This window comes from Diadema antillarum, unplaced genomic scaffold (genome assembly GCF_040938485.1).
Source record: "Diadema antillarum isolate AM-2024a unplaced genomic scaffold, OU_Dant_1.0 seq00000097_RagTag, whole genome shotgun sequence".
In the NCBI taxonomy this organism is placed as follows: domain Eukaryota; kingdom Metazoa; phylum Echinodermata; class Echinoidea; order Diadematoida; family Diadematidae; genus Diadema; species Diadema antillarum.
Genome location: NW_027271186.1, coordinates 454,823 through 475,761, shown reverse-complemented (window position 1 = coordinate 475,761; position 20,939 = coordinate 454,823). Strand labels below are relative to the sequence as shown.

At 39.9% G+C, this 20,939-nt stretch overlaps 1 protein-coding gene across 2 annotated transcripts in view; it reads left to right on the top strand.

The window, feature by feature from the left end:
* Window positions 1-20,939, top strand: part of LOC139726694 (carbohydrate sulfotransferase 11-like) — a 74,017-nt gene that overhangs the window by 22,476 nt on the left and 30,602 nt on the right. Inside the window, exons 2-5 of one of the 2 annotated variants that reach the window (XM_071637678.1) lie at window positions 7,183-7,340; window positions 7,930-8,095; window positions 11,105-11,167; window positions 14,452-14,667. The gene's annotated coding sequence lies outside the window, so the exon portion shown is untranslated. The remainder of the gene's footprint in view (window positions 1-7,182; window positions 7,341-7,929; window positions 8,096-11,104; window positions 11,168-14,451; window positions 14,668-20,939) is intronic. The other variant, XM_071637679.1, reaches the window with a different exon arrangement.

Below are 20,939 nucleotides of genomic sequence, written 5' to 3'. Positions count from 1 at the left end.
TTCTACACAGAATTTTGACCTTTGACTTCTTTGACCTTTGACCTTGATTTTTTACCTATATTGCACATTTTGCTACAAAATGCTACTTCTGGCGGGGACATATATTACGCACCGCGTAATTTCTACTTTTCCTTATTTTAATTTTAAATCCGTGAAAAGACATTCAGTTCTTTTGCGCTGCATCACTTTATCTTGATTTCACGGCCGTATTGAAAAACAGCTTTTGCTGATTTGGCATTTTTATCCGTAGTGAAATAAAATGAATGAAAATAAAATGAATGAAATGAAATTTTGTAATTCGTAGCTAGTAAGATAGAGTGAAATTTTTTCTTCCATTATCATTTCCGTAGTGAAATAAAATGAATGAAAATAAAATGAATGAAATGAAATTGTATAATTCGTAGCTAGTAAGGTAGAGTGAAATTTTTTCTTCCATTATCATTATTACTTATTTGAGGCCTATTTCGTTTATGATATCATTTGAGTTTTGTTATTGTTGCACAATAATCAGAGTCCATTCATTACTGAGTCATAACTGAACCTGAAATTGGCAGCATATACTTATATTAAGGCAGATGAAAGTGGCAGCTGATTTGGGAATAGGCTCTCGGTTCTATGATCGCCACACGTTTCCTGCATTTACATCATTGTCGCACCAAATCATCCATCTCGTAAATTTCATGCACAGAATGACATGGAGAGATAATGGTTGGGGAAGAATGTGAAGGGATGTATACAAAGGACGAGAAAAGAGAAAATGAAAAACGTAGCGGGAAAGTGAGAAACCAGTTGCAAGCAAATCGAAGATGGAGATCGTTGTTGATAAGTCTCGACGCTTTCTTGATGTTAACCTCTCATACAGGAATTCCTGTCGTAAACATCCTCCCACTCGGCTTGTATATCTCGTTATGCGAGGAATGTATGCATGTATAGCCGTATCAGTTACAAAGAAAAGGGTAAATCAACATTCAAAAGGGGCGAGGAGTGACAGCGTTTTTAAAATGTAGTATTCACCCTTTTATCCAGCTGAATCCAACAGTTAGATGTGCTATAGATTACAGCAAGAAAAGGGGTGAATACAACATTTTTAAAACGCTGTTACTCCTCGCCCCTTTTAAAATGCTGATTTACCCTTTTCTTTAAGAGTGTATAGATTGCGAAAGGGATGGGGTGGCTGAGAATGGGAATAGAAAAAAAAATAAAAGAGATGATCCTCTGAAAGACTGATGACACTGAAGGATGAAGACAACAGTTTCCGATGAAGATTCAGGAAATCACGATTTGTATGCCTCCGTAAATTTACCGGAGCCTGCCGGAGTCATTTTTTTTTTCTTCATAAATCATCAATCACAATCATCAATCATCTTTTCTTTTTTTATTTCCAGTAAGAGAAGAGTCGTATGAGATGTGGAGAATCTATCCGGTGTTTATATACGGTTTAATGGTGCATCCCACTTTCGCCGGGCATGGTTGTTGATTGTTGCTTAGTAAGTGTAATTGTCAACCAGTGTGATAAAAGGATATCCCATCGCTTTTGTGAAGTTTGATATATCGCTATATGCCTATAGGTTATACAAGTAAGCTGTTAAAAAAAATGGAGGACCTCACCGTGTAGACCGTAATTAGGGAATATGAAACATGATATGCCTGACATCAACTCAGTGTGAAGCGTTTGCCAAACCTACCCACAAAGGTACGGGCTGCAGTGGTACACTACAAAGTAGTTATTTTGTGCTTGATGTAATCAAACATGAAACAAAAGCAACCAGGTCCGTCATAATCATGGCAATGATTTTTGAAGAGCGCGGAACGGCCGGAAGTATTATTTCGCATGGTATCTTCAAAACCAGCCACATGATCGGTGCAATCAGTCTATTCTGATGTTGCATCTGAACTTCAATCGCATCTTTTTATTTTCGCTTTAATTTATCTAGTGTTTTTTGTTATACACGATTGATCTTCTACTGCTTTTTCCCCCCTTTGTAATCGGACGAGATCGGACTCTCTTAATAATTGGTGTATTGCGAAAGCAAGGGCTTTATATTTGATAGCGACAAACTGCAGCTGAACGATTTATGCAATTTGCATTTAATGAGCCCGATATGCAATTTGCAAGTTACAATTCATGTGTGCGAGGTTGATTGTGTCTGCAGTTCAGGTTCAGTTTAGACAATTAGAAATCCCTCGCTAGACCTAACAAAAACTTCTCATTTTAAACATAAATGTTAACCTGACTCAACAGGTAGACATGATTCATTCTTCCGCCTGCAGTTCAATGACATCAATGGAACTCGAAGAGTTACAGCAAAATTACAAATAATCTCATATACTTTAGCCTGAAAAAAGAAGAAGAAATCAACGTAAGCATGCACTGTGAAATTCATTTTTAAGATAAGCCAAAACTTAGAACCATAAGTCAAAATGTGTCATTCCACATCACTCTCGACAATATTCTTGCTTGAGACGCTGCCGTCACACCGCAACCGCTAAACTTATCTGTTGGATCGCCTCATTCCCGAAGATTGCGGTCTACACACCCAGACGTGATCCCGTCTGGCGTTGTGCGGTTTCCGAGGGATTCCTGCATTTGTCGGTCGTTTCTCGTGATCATCATGGCCATCTCATGCGGGTTCAGAGGGAAGGACTAGAGAACGGAGTGTGACTGCGGAAAACACCGATTATTCCAGGGAGAGAAAGGGCGGAAGTTCAAAGATCGGAGCACTGAAGAGTCCAGTTGTGCTGTGTTCGGAGAACAGGTCATGCCTGTTATCATTTTTCTCGCTATTGTTTTTTTCCTCGTCTTTTTCTGCAGCTTCTTGGATGCATGGAATGGATATTCTGTGACCATATCTAATGATATTTCATGATAATCATAAGGGCTTTTTACACTTGTAAAATTTTGCTTAGCCCCGGACCAACGGTGGGGCTAAGGGGGGGCCTTAGCCCCACCGTTGGTACGGGACTATCCTTAGCCCACTTTCTGTTTACACTCGTTTTTGCCAAAGTGGGCTAGCCCCACCGATAGTACGGTACTATCTGGCCCTGCAAAATAGCAGGGGTTAGCACCGCAATTGCGGTGCTAGCACCGCAATTGCGGTGCCAAGCAAGTGAGTGTAAACAGAACGAAAAAATAATCCTGGGCTAAGCGACGGAGACGAAGTCCGACCCTCACTGACCAATCAGAAACGAAGTAATCAAGTGCTGCCGGTGCGTGCGTGTACGTGTACAGTACACAGCGTAATTATGAATATTCATGTGGTCTGGAAAGTCCGGGGCTAAGAAATACGAGTGTAAAAAGGTCAGTTTTCTCCTTAGCCCCGGACAAGAGATAGTACGGGGCTAATTGGCGAGTGTAAAAAGCTGAAAAAATTGGTACGGGACTAACGATAGTCCTGGGTCAGAGAAAGTCCGGGGTTAAGAAACACAAGTGTAAAAAGCCCTATAAGCATTGTGATACACTGTATTTAAGCTGACTTTTTACCGTTGATGACATTACGAGAGGCGAGTAATAGGTTGCTCCGTCGGTAGGGGGAGAAAGTGTGAAAAAATAGAATAATGAAAAATCCATGACATTATTATGTTTGATTAGTTGCAGAATTTGCACTTTGGCCTTTTTCACATTAACGGATCCTGTGAAAAATCTGCAGATATTTCGTGGTCTCATGGGGCATGGGGAATGGATAAACTTACAACGCTGGTTGAAAAGTTGACGGGACGACTCTATCAGAGTTTACTTTATGCAAGCCTTCTCCTCCTTCAATTTACCACACAACTTGTACTATTATATACTATCGCTGTTACTTACTATACTAACTTTATCTACTGCTGCTACTGCTACTTCGAATGCAAAAGTGCTGTACACATTCATGTATGAAAATGTGACTCTTTTCAAGCCCTAGAAAACATCTGCAGCTACTTTTGCCACATCGCTCCCACTAACGATATAAATTATTCTACATGTTTACAGTATCGCAATCAACTTCTAAGAACTTGCTGTCAATTTCTGCTGCAGCTTCTGCCAATACGCCATATTGCTGTGGGAAAACAAGTCACTCCTCCGGTGACTCAGTGAATGTACGATAACTTGCCTTCTTCTCTGGGGTGATCTACACCCACCACGACATCATCTGAGTTCAAGGTAAACACACATGTCGGCCTTCCAGGTAACAACATGAGCCTGAAACGAGAATTGCACGGCTGTAGTCTTCAGGAAAGACACATACATTACACAGAAGGACGAGAGTGACATCTGTCTAAGCCGTCACTAGTGATACCGTATTCACCTTGGCCACACGTCACGTGAGCACCGACTCCGGAGCTGATACGCGACTTGCCAAATTTTAGGCGGTGTGAGCGCGTTCCGCATCAACACCGTCGTCTAAAATTAATCCTGCATGCCGAGAAGGCTTCACTGCGGAGCTGGTATACCAGACGACCACCACTGTCGACCTGTCTTGCATCAGACTCAGAGGCAGAGAGAAAAGTTCGTAGAACTTGACGAGCAAAATTTGCCTACTTCACATACGTTAGTATAGAGTATGTAAGAAATTTGATTTTATTTGCATATTACGCATACTGAGTGATATAAGTTGGCGTTCTCACGGGCAGCTGCGACTATTGATTGTGAACAACAAAAACGAGTCCCGAGTTTCTGTATTGGGCCATCAAATTGAGCTGTGAGAGTGAGTAATGTTTCATCAGTTATATTTCTTCTTGTTGTTTTATTCAAAGACTTCGGATGAAGGAGCAATAAGGGGCAGCGAAAACTTAACCAGCTCGTATAATGTTATAACGCTTCACTCTATACGGCGATCCCACGGTCAGTGAACTAGCCACACACGCTTTTATAGTTAGTATATGTATTATGTATATCAACTGGCTTCACGATCAACGCTTTACCAGTATTATATATGGAGATTACTAGTGTGCTTAGACGATGGAGCTCGCCGTGAATATGTGCAGCAGACCAGTCCTGAAGGAAGTCTCAAACCATTAAAGGGATGATATAGTATTGGTTGAGTTGATGAGGATCTAGCTTTTAACTTTTTGCGAGATACACAGAAACCTCTTCATGAAATGCTACAGAGCATACAACTCTTAAATTTAAGAGGAATCCAAAGTTTATTTCATGACAATTGGTTGTGAAATGGCTGAAATATCTAAAAACACAGTAAAACAAAGACATTCTAATATAAGGTGGGTCCCAACTTTTATTAGTATCGCTTTGCTCTGGATGTCTCAGCCTAATTCAAAATCAATTTTCACCAAATAAACTTTGAATTCCTCTTAGAATATTTTGTTATAAATATGCTCTTTCATATTTCATAAGTGATTTCTCATCATTTAAAAATATCATGATAAAACACGTTGGAAACCTGACGCCCCATCTCAACTGAAAGTGTACCATTTTTTAAACCAAAGGACCAGTGTGGATACGTCAAATTCTCATGGGGCACGGAGGTCGACCATCTTACTGGAGAAAGTTCCCTTCTTCATAGAATTGCTAACGTATGACTGTGTATTCACCGAAGAGGGGTGGAACCCGCGTTTACGAGTATTGGAGTCCATAAAAGAGAATCAGAGCGTTTCGTACTGTAAAACCAGAAACGTTCGCAACATTCAACCTTCGCGGGTTGGAGCCTTCGGCCTTTTCGCGGCATGAAACTTTGCTCCATCTGTATATGGAGCAGACGTCATAGGGGGAAGTCATAAAAAGAGAAGCCCGGTTCGGCGTATTCTTTATACTCAGTAATAACCTGCTGACCCACTTTTGGGCCTTGTCAAAATAGACTTAGTTTCATATACTGTTTGGACTCTATGATTGTATGATGATTATACACTGTACTTCTTCTACAGTTGCTGATGATAGTTATGATAATGAAATGATAGAAACAATAAAGGGACGATAGTTATCATTTTTGTTGCAAAATCGTTATAATCATTTTCTCTTTGTGTTCAGTCCTTATAGGAATTTGGAAATCTTATAAACACAGTGGGTCTGCTAAGTCTGATACAATCCTAATTCTATTGATTTTATTTCTTGAACGGAAAACAAACTCCTTCCTTGCTATTCTTCCATATTGACTTTGGATGATAATAGATTGAATTCGTTACGAATTATTAACATTGTAATTATTATTGTTACTAATAGTTTTTATCGACAGGGTTTTGTTTTCATCATCACCGATGTTACTACCATTATCCTTGATTTCCATGAGTACGCTGTGATGCTAAGACTGTTGTAACTGTTATTATTAATATCATGATGTCTCTCGCAGCAGCGGGTGAAATAGGCCTACTTGCAGGGAGATATGCACAGTATAATGGAGTAAACAACAACAACAACAAAGTTCAGAACCGAGAAAATTTGTTTCTAGATACCTGATCGAGTAACTAAAGTGTCTGTCTGGGAATGACCTGATGGTAATAATACGCCCTGTGCAGTATCCTGATATTCCGTCTTCTCACGAGGTATCTGGCTGTACCCCTGATTCTGTTATGAATATAAAAACAAGTATGATAATGACAATTAGGCCTGGTTCAGTAGTGTTTCCTTCATTGACGCTACTGAAATACACCAAGGACATCATTGTCTTGCTTTTCCCCGCCTGGTGTACTTCAAGACAAAAGAATGTCTTTCCATTGCAGTTCATTTAAAGAAGAAAACAAAAGGCTTGATATATGAATATGCCGAAAAGCCTACCAGAAATTCTCAAGGGTGTATGAAACAACGAAATAATGTTTATAGTGATGCATTGAAGCCTACCCTCCCTCGCATACATGTCTCGATTTGTCTGAAAACTGATAGCTGAGATCGAGGAATAGCGTCCGATTAAACCCTTTTGCTTGACACGGCGTGCAAATACACTACAAGTGGAACTATCCTGTGCTTGTTTTATATACACTTTGTATATATTATTTCCCCTCCCCCATCTCTCCCTTTCTTTCACTCGCTCTGTTTGAACCGAGCTCCCATGCACTGTTGCGCCTCCCACACAGTCATAGTTTTAAAACCCAGAGAGATGCGTGACAGGATATCAATAAATGAAGATCCCATGATATCAGACAGGATACCACGACAAGCATTACATTATTATCTCCTTATACAGTACACTCCCGGTATAACTAACACGGTTACAACGGAATTCTCGTTGTTTCTCCCTGTCTCGTCTCGCTGTACAGGACAAAATACTGCAGGACAGGGCCGGGAAGGCCAGGACCAGGACAGGACCAGGAAAGGACCACCGGAACGGCTCTCGGGTGTGACGAAAGAGGCGTGGGGCTCCCACAACAAGATCAATTCTTGTGTATATAGCGAGGAATGTGACAGAGTAGTTCCGGTAAGTCCCAATTTTTGTGAAAATAATCGATGGTAAAAAGAATTTTCAATACATGCTGATCAGTTTTTGATAATAATAGAAAAAAATAACTCACAGTTTTATTATCTTACTGTCACTGCAACGGTAACAAAGGAATTGCAAACTCTCCACTTTCATCAAATCATATGTTCAGGACACACTTTTAAGAAAATGTTGAAAACTAGATCTTTTTCCTCAGCTGTAACGATTTGATATATTTTGATTTTTTTGTAAAACATAATAATGTTGTGCACGCTGTGAAATATTCTTGGACTATGTAGGCTTATAGCATATTTGTACCTGGTGATAATAATGATGATAATGACAATGGTAGTAATAATGAAAAATAATGATAATTTACAGTTATTATCATTATTTATTATTGCTGTCATTATTATAAATTTAGATTAAGTGTTTATGTTAACAGATTCACTTAATCATCTGCGCATGTGACTATTTGTCATTCGTACATTCAAGACGAACTATACCTCATCATGAAATCGTCATCATCTTAGGATTTTATTCATTCTAATAAAGTTATGGTTGCCACTTTTGCTCCTACACAACGCAGTGGCACTGGTTATTATTCTTGGCTTCACAAGACAGAACATTCCGTGAAACCTGGAAAACGTCTCCCCAGGTGATATAGCGACCAAACCAAAGTTTCTGGGTTGCGATGACAGATTAGCACGTCAAACGGTGTCGACCGTGGCATAGGAGCAAGCTGATCTTGGCATGTAGGTCAAAGGTTGTTGTTGTTGTTCATTTTCCATCTGTGAAGATGGCTGGATAGCCCATATTCAGCTACACTAAGCTGGTCTTCCATGGGGTCCAGTTAGATGTGGGGTGGGACCACTTCACCGGGTTAGACACCCTGCTCTTTGCGATGAATGAATGAAGCGGGATCTTTTACGTGCATGAGCTGTGACTCTCTCATACACGGGACCTCCATTTTATGTCCTATCCGAGGGACAGAGTGTTTTGCCTCTTGCTAGAGGGGACGGTATGTTTACACACAACATTGCTCAGTCCAGACTCGGGTTCGAACCCGGGCCGCGTGATCGTGAGGCAGACGCGCTACCGACTGAGCCAACTCACCGCCCAGGTCATGTTCTTCTTCATCAACGAGGCAGTGCTGTAGGTTATGGTAATTGTAAAGACCGGTCAATGCCAAAAATTCGTTGTGAATTCAAAAAAGAAATCACATTTGTTACACAGTAAGTGCTTATGTATATGGTCTGGAGAAAACACTTTCAAACCAGTCTTGATAGTCAAATCACAAATAAGAATTTCTTGTGGTATTTTGTTTCATTTGATATGATGTATTTTTCCATAATAATAAAAGTCATATACAAACAAACAAATAACAGTATCCATAAGACATCAAAAATATATTATGAGCAATCACAATTATTATCACGTCTTGTACTGTAACCCTTGGCCTTTTCTCATTTTTAGGTACATGGTGTAAGTCCGTTGTGTTCTGTATGTATGTTTTGTTTTTGTTTTGTTTTTTGTTTTTTATGTTTGTAGAATCAACATGTTTCAAAAGTTTCCGACGTACTGAATATCAAATGCCTTGGCGTCGTACTTGTATGCCTGACTGATCAACCCTCTCGCTTCCTGCTACAATGTGTGGTAGTGCATAGCTATTCGCTCTGATATTCTCATCCAAGTGGAGCAATTAACCCAAAAGTGACGAGCTTATTAAATTCGATTTAAAGTACTCAGCGAATCCAATAAGCCAGTTCGTAATTAGCTCATGACCGTGCACGTTGGTACAAATTACCTTTCTTTTTTTTTTCTTCAGTTGGCTAGGCACTTCACTCGTTTTCAATGCAAAATAATGCATAAGCTTGCGGAATATCATACGATTCATCAAAGATATGAATTTGCGTAGACAAGGTGATCATGCGTCCGTCATTTGGCATTTTGAAAAAAAAAAAGTTAAAATGTTTAACCCTTCAGCAACTGAAGATACCTTACATAATGGTCTATTGTTACCTGAAAGGTACAGCAATGTTACTCTCATTTCGACAATTTTCTAAATTATGCAAAATAGATCACTGCATGTTTCTTTTTGTCTATTATAAGTTTATGTTTATTTTAAAGCCTAATAAGACTTTACAAAGAGAAGGGTGTGTCGCCGAAATAATTCTGACATACTTTTGTTGACCTTTGACCTCTTTCGAATTACGTAATTATATATTCTATATTAAAACAATAAAAATAGGAAAGCATAAATCTATGAAAAAGCGGACGAGCGGTTTCGGGCGTTTTAGGGAGTAATCTGACGAGTAGAATCAGGCGATTCAGTTATTAATAGGTTAAATGAACAATGTTTCTTTTGTGTGTTTTTTTTTCAACTTACATTGCCAAACAATAATGGGCTTTCGTGAACACTGTTGCTGTTTAATGGATTTGCTGGCAAGCATCATTTGTATGATTTGCATGCATGATTAAGCATTTATCTCACAGATGCTTAGCTCAGTGAATCTAAAAACCAGCATGCTTGTTGGTATACAATGACCTTTTTCTTCTCAAACACACCCAAACCGCCATATAATTATTTTCTTCACAACGAAGTTCAGGCAATGCGTTTGAAACAGGCTATTATAAGGAAGTGCTCGACATTTCTCCCCACCGCAGTGGTTCTTCTATGTGGGAGACACAAAACCAACATGCATAAATACACATGCAGGTGCAACAACCCTGTTAATAGCACATAATGCAATCTATACTATCGACCTGTTCGAACATTGGACTGAAGCCACACGCAACTTCCCCTAAAGTGTATATTTGAGATGGAGCAGCATAACCGTAACATTGCAATAACATTTCCGTCTTCCTTGTATCAAGTTATCCTCCTGTTTTCCTCTCTCTCCTTCTGCTCCTCTCATTTCATTTTCCCCCTTTTCCCTCCCCTTTTCTCCCATTTCCTTCTTCTCTCGCCTCTTAGTAAGAAACTAGTCGATTGAAAACCATTTTCTCAATAGTATACACAATAAAATTATGTGTCTCACTCGGAAACCCCAATGGGACGGAAGGAAGAAAAGGAAGAAAAGAACAACAACCCCAAACAACCCCAAACCGTGGGCCTCGCCGTGACCATGGACGCACACGCTCTTGATCCCTATTCCTCTTTTTCTCTCCGAGGAGGGAAATCTAATTCACAGCTACACGATGACAACAGACAGCGCACGTGGAATAATTTTTTCACTTCTTCGCCTCTTCTATAAAAGCGATACCGCCGATCGTATGCTAGTAACCTAGAAAGGTCTTGACATGCAAGCCGTGGATCTATCGTAGGATTGAACCTGACCTCGTTAGTCCTCTCTGCAGCTGGCAATGAACTCGCGATAATGCAGTCGTTCTGAGAGAGGGAGGTCGCTACGATATGACGTGATTGTGAGCGTTGTGTGTGATGTGTGGGTTCAGAGCGTGTTGGGGTTTTTGCTTGTCTTTGTGTGCATCTGTCAGTATAATATTGTGAGGTGATGACGTTTTTCATCGGATTTTATTGGATATGAAACAATAATACACAGCTGTGAAAACATGTGTTAAGTTTAAATTCCATCTCTATATCTTATCCTACGTGTGATCTGAATTGAATCTCTGCCATTGTTTTTCTTATCTTTTTTTCTCCCGATGAGTAAAGTCGGATACACGGAACCCCCTCACTCACCAAATTAGTTACCGATAAAAATATGAATTACTGTCTCACACTTTTATTTTCTGCATTTCAGACTGGACTGCTCATGAGGGAAACATTCTGTGCATCTTGAATCAGGCCCTGCTACTATGATTAGGTGAGTTAAAGTGGGAACTTCACTCTGAGAGAAGTCATTCAAACAGAACAAGTGCAGTTTCAAAAGAAGGAACGAGGAAATAAATAATGAATGCCCAATTTCGCGTGTTTTTATGAAACAGTATATTAGTGGCAATCTATATGCAAAATATAATGATATAGAGAAAGTGATGATGTAATGACGGCGGGAGTCTCTCATTGGTTAACGCATAATGATTGGGAGTTAGAGTTTTGGCACCTTCCCCTTTAAAGATTCATTAATACCACATTATACCCGCTGGATACATAGTATTTTTTTAATTCGTTAAAGCGGGGTTCCCACTATCACGATTGGCGCCACGATTGGAATCATGGTCTTAATCGTGAAGCAATCGTGGTGATCTTATTAGATCGTATCAGATCTTGAGGTCAATCGTAGCAATCGCGTTAATCGTAGAAAATTTTTGGACGGTTCAAAATTTTTCTGCAATTAACACGATTAATTTTTGATCGTGATCATCGCATCAGATTGTCTTGGATCGTATCACAACGCAGCAAATCTTAACTTATCGTGCTTCTTAATCGAGTTAATCGGGATCGATTTTTTCACTTTCCTACTGCTTATTTTTTTTTTCACATTTATTTTGCCCTTATTTTACCTGCAAATCGTATATGTTTTGTATTCCGCGAGGTTGAATAAGGGAGGGGTGGCACAATGAAATATGAAATAACGACATCACTGAAACACCCACCAGAAGTAGAATGTTTCACATACCCCACAAAGTAACTTTTGTGGCTTTTGAAAAGTGACCATTGTCGTGGATGTTAGGTCACTCGTGCATGACTATAAAGATCACTGTCATTATTTCTCACATAGAAGTTAATCAATAAGTGTAGAAATACCCCTGCGAAATAATTTTGCTTGGTTTTTATTGTTAAAAAGTGACATTATTTTAGGGGAGTGACCTTTCTGTTGTGTGTATATCGGTTTTGTTAAACACTGTTAAAAGACAACAGCAATAAATAAAGCCAAACCAACCAAACTTTCAATACCCCATGAGATAACGACATTTTTAAATAAACTTGCATATGATACATACTATATGCGAATATGAAATCAAACACACAAATAATACTAATAGTTCGGCCAACTTTTTTATATTTAGCGTATTATATATAACACATATGTTGCTTCATGTATTTCAAAGGAAGGTGAAAACATTTTTGTCTTGATCTTTTCTTTTCTAGGGAAGAGAGGGCAATGATCTGATCTTGTGTATTCCGGGTTTGTTTGTTTGTTTGTTTGTTTGTTTGTTTTTTGGGGGGAAGGAGGAAGAGGGGAAGGGTGAGCAGGTCGATTCAATAATTTATTTCTATAGGTTAAATTAGAGGAGGGACTATCTGAGGTTGTGGCTGGCGTAGGTGATGCTTTCTCTCTGATGATAACGTAATTGTCATTCGCAATACTGCAAAGGTCTCGTTGTCATCATTCTCAACCTGTCAACCCTTGTCATCATCAATGATTGTGGATAGTAGGCCTAATCACTCTGCAGAGGTTAAGGAAACGATGAAATCCATATCCATTGTCAGCCGGACTATAATTTCCCGTTCGGTTCCAATCGCAACTTAAATGGGGGTCGCTTTTGATCCCGATCGTGAAAGACATCGTATCTTATCTCAACAGCCCGCATTGGTTCGCGGTATTCGTATTGGAACGTATCAGAACGTAGCTGCACGCACCAAATCGGGGATCCCAATCGTAATGATCGTGGTAGATCGGAACCAATCATGGACTCAATCGGGACAATCCTATCGGATCGTATTTGAATGGGAGACAAGATCGTGACAGATCGTATTACTTGAAATAGACCAATCGTGACCATATCGCATCTAAGCGAACAAACACGTATTGACTCGCATAACCTCGTATCCAAACGTGAAATTTCAGACGAGTTCAACGAAACTTCCACGATCAGTTACGAATGTCCAATCGTGGCGTTCGTAATAGATCGCGCGATAGTGGGAACCCCGCTTTAAGAAAAAAGAAAATTAGGAAAGATTTCTTTGCAAGTCAATAAAAACTACTGTTGGGATGATACCACATCTGGATATTTGCGTATAATGTTTATGTGATCATGACTGATATCACGTACCGTATTGTGGAAACACATTATGAAACTTTCACTCGCCGTACTTGTGTGTTTGTGTCCGATGTTATTGTTTAAGAAAGCTTTCTTTGCTTTGTTGGTTTGAATAGATACCCACTTCATTAGAGTGAAGTTTCTTTGTAGTGCTTTATTGTATTGCGCTGGAAACCATATAAGGCAATGACACGTCGCGAGCCTTCTGGCGTCCTGACGCACAATTAATAAGCGGAGGCCCCTTCCTTATGTTTTTGCCACGTAAGCTAGCCTGACGCCTTTCACACTGTTTATTCACCAATCCAGACCAATCCAGTGTCTTGTTAAGTGTATACCAGTAGTAGCATGAGTAAGACGTGACTTATACATGAACATCCACATTGAAAAGTTGCATAATGATATGTTTGTATGTTGTATGATACAATAGGTCTTCGAACCTCTATACAATTTATTGTACTTAGCGTGATGGCTGATTGCTATGTAAACCTGTATGTACTGATTGTATAATCATTGATATGATTATAGCGAGCCTTACTCTTTAATACGCAAAATTCGTCGGCCATTTGTTTTTTAATATTTTAAACTGGATACATGACTTTTTTACCGGACCTTAGAAGAAGATGAAAGCTCTGGGTTTCATAGTATTCACAAAGACCAATTTTAGAAAATAATAATGCACAGGCGCATTTTTTTAATTAGTGAATTTGATGCATTCATCAAGGTTTTTTTTAAACAGTGTTAAAGTTTTTTTCTTCTTCTTAAGGTAAGTTGCGCTTCCGATTTCTATACTGCTTCACTCAAGACTGTGCATCCTGCGTTATATTGGTTGGTAGCGGTGGAAGCAGAGAAATCATCAACGGTAGATATCAGCGTTGTTTATTGGGTTATTCATTGGTTCACACAATACTGGATATTACACGGCTTCTGAATCGATCTTTTTTCCTATTTTTTCATGAGTTACAGGAGCGTTTATGTATGTACCCTTTTGATAAATATATAGGGCCTATTCATACAATCAGTTGCACTGTGTAATGTGTGCTGCTGTGTGAGATTTGTGCATTGTGTTCGCATAACTGTGTGCGCGCACATGTGTTTATGTATGTTTGTATATAATATGTGCTCGCTGTGTTTTGATCAATATTATGATAATTGTCTATTCTTTCAGCGTGTCGATGATTTGGGCCGGTCGCTGAGACAACGAGGACGACTCGCGTAGCCTCGCCATCTCCCCAGTGTGCGATGCCGTGGAGAGAAACCTATCAGTCGGGCTTAGATCGTGGCTAGTTAACACTCTTGGTCTCGCAGCCAACTCCGGTGGGACGGAGAAACTCACCTGCCCACTATTATTACCAAAGAATTCAACCTTACGTCTCGTATCGAGGTAGGTACTGCATATGATTACTGTCTTGCCGTGGGAACATACAGTACTTCGAAATGATTTAGGACTCTACAGTGAGTTCTCCATGTCCAGTCCCCTTTGCGGGCACGCACATTATGGTCAACTTTTCCCCGCCGTTTTGGAATTATCTCAACTTTCTCGAGTACGTTTGCAAGATTCAGGCAGACGCAAGCTCGTGCTGTCTGATTACTACTGCCCTTCTTCGAACAGCACCAATTTTCGGTTGAGGTAGTTCTTCTTCATGCTACATACCAGCCGGCGTTTTACCTCTCAAATTTCTTTTCTTTTTCAAAGGGTTTGACTGTTATAGCTCTTAGATCCATCGTTAGACTTCAATAGGTTAAGATAATCATGAATCCATCAACAAACTTCAGAAGTAGGTCCTATATGAATTACCAACTCAGTCAGACTCGTCCAAGCGCCTCCCTGAGTTCAATGGACTTAATCAAAAGAGTAAAGTCAAACGAACGGAACAGTTAAAAAAAAATCGGTTCTAAAATAAAGGAAAGTATGGAATGTTAAAATTCACTCGTGTTCGCGTGTCAAAACGCAGTAATTTTTATACTCTAAGCGATTGGATAAGTAGACACACTGTTATATGATTCATGATTCATATGTGTTATGTAAGGGAAGTTGTCGTGTCGGTAGGTTAATGCCAAGCTTTCTAGCCTCTGCTTCTGCAAGAGTCTAGTGGGGGGGGGGGGGGGGGGATGGGGAGAGAAAAACTTCAGCATTTAATTTTTATCGTGTCCTGGCAAGAGAATGTAAAAGTTTCCCTAATTTGGCGAATATTTTTACTGATTGAGATGCACGTATAAATGCACAAGGATCTCCTTGACCACTCTGTGGAATCTTTGAGTTTGATGAGGAAGTTATGGCAGCCCTGCATGGTTCTAGCCCGCTAAAGAAAGACGCCACATTGAATCTCTACGCATGCGTCAATGATATACCTGGAAAGAACGCCTTGACCCCGGGTCAATAAGCACTCAGACAATCATTCCGGATTTTTTACCTAATATGTCCTCACAAAAGCCCAAGTCACAACCCACATTGAGCCCATCGGTTAAATGCGTGCTGAAGGAAGGTACAAACGACGATTCATTTCACAATGCGGAAGCAAGTTGATGGCACTATCTTGAGATAGCGCCGGTTATACTTGGGTAAACTAACCAGACAACTTCGCAACAACAACAACAACAACAAATAAATGAATAAATAAAATAAGTAATAATGATCATAATAATCATAGAGATAAATAAAGCCGAATGAATACGGTAAATTGAGTGCCTGTAAGAATACAGCGAAGTATACAAGTCTCCATCCGCAGAACAATATTGGGTCGCAGATTGTTTCCCCTTTACGAACCTCATTTATTGCTTGGGGCAGAGTTTACACGTTTGTCATTGAATTGCACTGCCGTGTTGGCTGAGCATAATTAGCGTAATTTCTCACTAATTGTTCCCCGAAGAACCGTTTTACGGGACGCGGAGAGGGAGAATGTAACATTGGGAAGAATACTCTGTCGCCCATCAGTTCGACGTAAACGTAGACGAACGATGTAATGTGATTTCAAAGGGGGGGGGGGGGGGAATTAATGAGCAAATAGCTTGTTGAATGATAGTCATTAGATTGCGTATAATTTGCATGTTATTTGCCTTGACGTTTCATTTATAGGGTGGAGTGGGTTACACATACGTCGCATTTACATCAAGGATTTTTTTTTTAAACTCTTGCGATGCACATCGTGTATCGAATTATCATGGGAAGATATATAAAAGCAATAACACCAACACCACCAACAACAATAACTACAACAAAACCAACAAGAGAAAAGACAGTACGAGAATTACAGCTTGAAGTGGCCTCTCACATGCTTGGTTTATAGTATTGGTTTAGGTGAGGATTCAGCTTTTAACGTTTTGCGAGATACTGTATTTGGAAACCACTCTATGAAATGTTCAAGAGCATACATTTCTAAGTGGAAATGAAAGTTAATTGATAAAATTGGTTATGAAATGACAGAGATATCCATAAACAAGATAAAACAAAGAGATCCTAATAAAAGTCATGGATTGTCAAATTTTAATCGCTTTTTTAGGGTATCTCAGCCATTTCAAGACAAATTTTCATCAAATAAACTGTGAATTCCTCTAAGAATCACATAATATTTCATATTTAATAAGAGGTTTCTCATTGTCTCACAAACACACACACACACACAAAAATTGGAAAGCTGCAGCCCCATCTAAACCAAATCTGTACCATCCCTTTAACGCAGAGATAGAGAGGGTTCTCCATACTGCGTCCGAGGACAAGACTGTAAGCACTTTTCACACGTTTTTGTTGTCCTTCCTTTTCGATGACGACGTCAGTATACATAAGGCTGTCGTCTCATCATGCTCGATCACATTTCGCCTTGTCCTGCCAGAGCTCGGAAAGCGGAGAACCACAGGACAATATGATACAACTCGTCCCCATCTGTTGACATGAATGTTAAAAAGACTCCTCTCTTTATAGAGAGAGAGAGAGGAGGGGGGGGGGGGGGGGGGGAGGGGACGTCCCGACCGCCATGCAGTGGATTTCAGCACCGTGTCACATCATCGAGACAGCGCCGACGGATGTGTTTGTTGTACTCACGAAGGAAATAACAAAAGAGATAAATATATACATATACACAGAGATAGAGGGAGAGATAGATACAGAGAGCGAACGCGTTGGAGAAACCCGAAACTTATTTTTAGTCACGTCTATTTCGTTGCTGACATCGGTTTGTTTGCGGAACCGGTGGAAATCCAAGGAGTGCTTTCATGTATATACGGTGCAGGATGCGAGCCAGGGTTTGGAGGCAGGAGATAAAATGCTCTCGCTGCAGATGATAAAACGGGAATCCGAGATTCCCGTATTTCGTAATTTAGTGTGTCATTCCTCCGTCCTCTTCCAATCTCCCTCCCCTCTCTCAAAATCTTCTCCCCCTTCTGTCTCCGCTTTCCCTCTCTCTCTATCTCGTACCTCTCTTTGTATATCCCTCTCTCTAAACATCCACTCATATGCAGTTCTACGTCTCTTTCGTTAGAATTATGTTACGTTCCGAGGAGAGTCCTCGCTGATTTTTTTTTTCTCAAATTTCACCTCCGTTGCAACAGTGTCCACTTGCCCTCAAACGATCGGAGGCAGGCATACGACAAATTGTGCAGAGTTTCGTGTTATTGTTTGTTTCTTTTCCATGCGATTTCATGGATTCATCAAGGATGGTACTATGGAGACACCTGAATCGACTTTGGAAGTTGCAGTATAAAGAGGAATACAACATTTTTTTCAATTGAGGTAGAGTATAGAAATAAAAAGTAATGTTGTTGTTGTTGTTGTTGTTGTTGTTGTGTGTGTGTGTGTGTGTGTGTGTGTGTGTGTGTGTTTTAAGTTATTAAAATCAGCCTTAAAACAATGAAAATGTTTAGTAGTGACCAGATACATATCAGACTGGATGAGGTCTCCGCATGCATTCACTTCCACACAAACCTTCTTGAAATGTATATTACTTCTTTTTCATTTTTTTTCTTTCTTTGTTGATAATGAAAAGCGAGAAGAAAACCTATTCTTTGCAACATATCTTATCCTGTTGCAATAGCGTAGGCGACAGTGACTTCTGGAGAAAAGGGTTCGTGCTAAATTTTCGGCCGAAGCATTATTTTTATGACATTTCTTACAAACAGACAAGTGTGAAAGTATATAGAGACTTCATTTCGTCATCATAACGCCTACACTAATTTTCATTATAAAGTGTTCTTTATAAGGTGTTTTAGCCTCTGCAGTGTTGCCACTGTTCTACCAGAGGGCTTTGCCATTATTATTACCCTAGCGTTTCCAGGTACCCATTTACACACACCTGGGTCTAGTGGGGCATTTTGGGTAAAAACGTCTTGTCCAAGGACGTAAGCACCGGGCGGGAATCGAACTCGGGTCCTCCGTTTGGGAGTCGGGAGTCTTATGCACCAGAGCCTTCTATTATACTATGCCACAGCGCCCCCACGATTATGTGGATGCTGCCAAAATCACCTGTTCAATAGGAACTTGTGACTCTTCAACATCACACAACTTTCTTATTCAAAGTCCGAGTGTGATTAAGCTGCGATCATTGTCTTTACTCTGGACATTAAAGTAAATCTAGACATGGTGCACAACAGCACTTTAACCCACCGAGGACTGGCTGATTTTGCTACAACACGCATTTCTCATAATATATACACCTGCCCAAGTATGCCTGCTCAGGACTCGTCCTAAACGGGTTGAAGAGCTTTCCGTCAACCTCGGCTAGTCCATGTGTGTGAATCACATGACCTGAGGGGATCAGGTCTTCCGCTGTCCGACATTGAGAAAAGGAATCACCCATGTAGACCCATACAATATGCCTTGGGAGAGAGTCTAGCCCTGCTTCTTCCTGTTGACTACATATATCATTTTGGTGTCTGCTATGATGCAATATAGGTCAACGCAAATTTCATGCCCCCTCCCCCGGGCCATCGTAATTGTTCGTCTTGGTTCTGACTTCGAAAAATCAAACAAGAAAAACGACTATGCCAAGATATAAAATACATCAAGCATCCTAGTTTATGCCACTGCATGTGCTTCTCAAACGTGGCGTTTGTGTAGTATGTCGTATATATACCTAATCTGCATTGTTTTTTTCTTGTTCTTATTGATCATGTTACTTGTCATTTCCCCACCGACTGCGAACACGATGAGCCTTTATCTTTGGATGGTTTTTATGCAACCCCCATTTTTTTTTTTTTTTTATTAACTAACAACAGCAGCAGCAACAAGCTCTTACTGGTAACCGTCATGGTTTTATCTCTACGGTTGCGTTCAGTTTTGTGGTTTTCTTTACCGATGTTCGATTTTCCCTCTCACTGTAAATTTCTAGAGAGTGCCATTGATCGATGACATTTCATGTCAGTAAAAACGTCTTTCAAACTATGATGCGCAGCTACTCCATCTCTCGAAATTGAGATAAAATCCATTCGTGTTCGTGGTTTGTCCACGTCACGTTTTACTAGGTTAGATGAAAATGCTGCGTGGATATTGCGCTAAGCTATTAGTGGTCTCTCGCCCGTGGTACGCTGTATTGCTTTGGATATTCGTGAGACGCTGATTTTCTCTTGATTTGCTTGTGTGCTTTGTGTGTCATTTTTCCCTTAAAAAGGCTGAATTTTTTTTTTTCATCCGAAAATGTATAATATGCGGGATGTCGAAAATGATATAGAGATATTGTCGAGACGCCAATTGTGACGTTTTCGAATATTTTGTGTTTTTAATGTAAAATGCTGTTTTCGCAAATTTTATTACATACACAATAATGTCTAGCTGTCTATTGCAGAAATGGTGAAAAATCCTGTTTTTCATATAAGATGACTCACTTTAGGCCTCAGAATTTTGCAATGCTGTTCACAAGGTCTGCATGCCTGATATTGTAATTGAGCTGAAAATGCAGATTGAAACGAAATCAAAAAAAAAAAAAAAAAAAATGGTACCATGACTTAGAAATGGAAATGTACAGGACAATTTGGATTCTTTCTTTTTTAACCGCCGGAACATATTGTGTGCTAAAGAGACACATAACTGGTAGCTCAATGGTGGGCTTTTAATTTCGGTGATATTCGCTCTCCGTAGAGTAGAGAATATGATTTATAGTATGCGCTCGCGGAATAATATTCGCAAGAGGTGACGCCACACCTCAAGCTGAGGAAGATATTTCAGACATTCTACACCGATACTGTCATGGAAAGCGTATAAAACAATTCCCATGATGAACAGTGATCATGTGACAAAAAATTACTGAAAGGTTTTCTTTCACAGGGGAAAAAAGCGTTTTAACTTCTTAAGTCAGTGGCTTCCATTTTTTTATTCTGGTATTGCGTAGACTTGAAATGGATCGATGGCATATTTTTGGAGATATGGGTGTCCCTGTTTATCTTCATGACCTTTCACATGAAGACCAGCCGCAATTTATGTGATGGACCTCCTCCACCCTCCGACAAATCCGACAAATTATCTTTTAGGTCCATTATCACCGTGAAATCCGAGTTGTGGGTCACTGCCATTTATGATTATCATATAAAGAGAGAATAATAACACAAGCACACGAGTTTGGAGAGCGTCACATGAGTATCAGACCTCTGGGACATAAAGGTCTCAAAAATCAGGCGCAGTTAAACGGATGCTATGATGGAGGAGGATGGGAAGATAAAGACAGCTTGTTT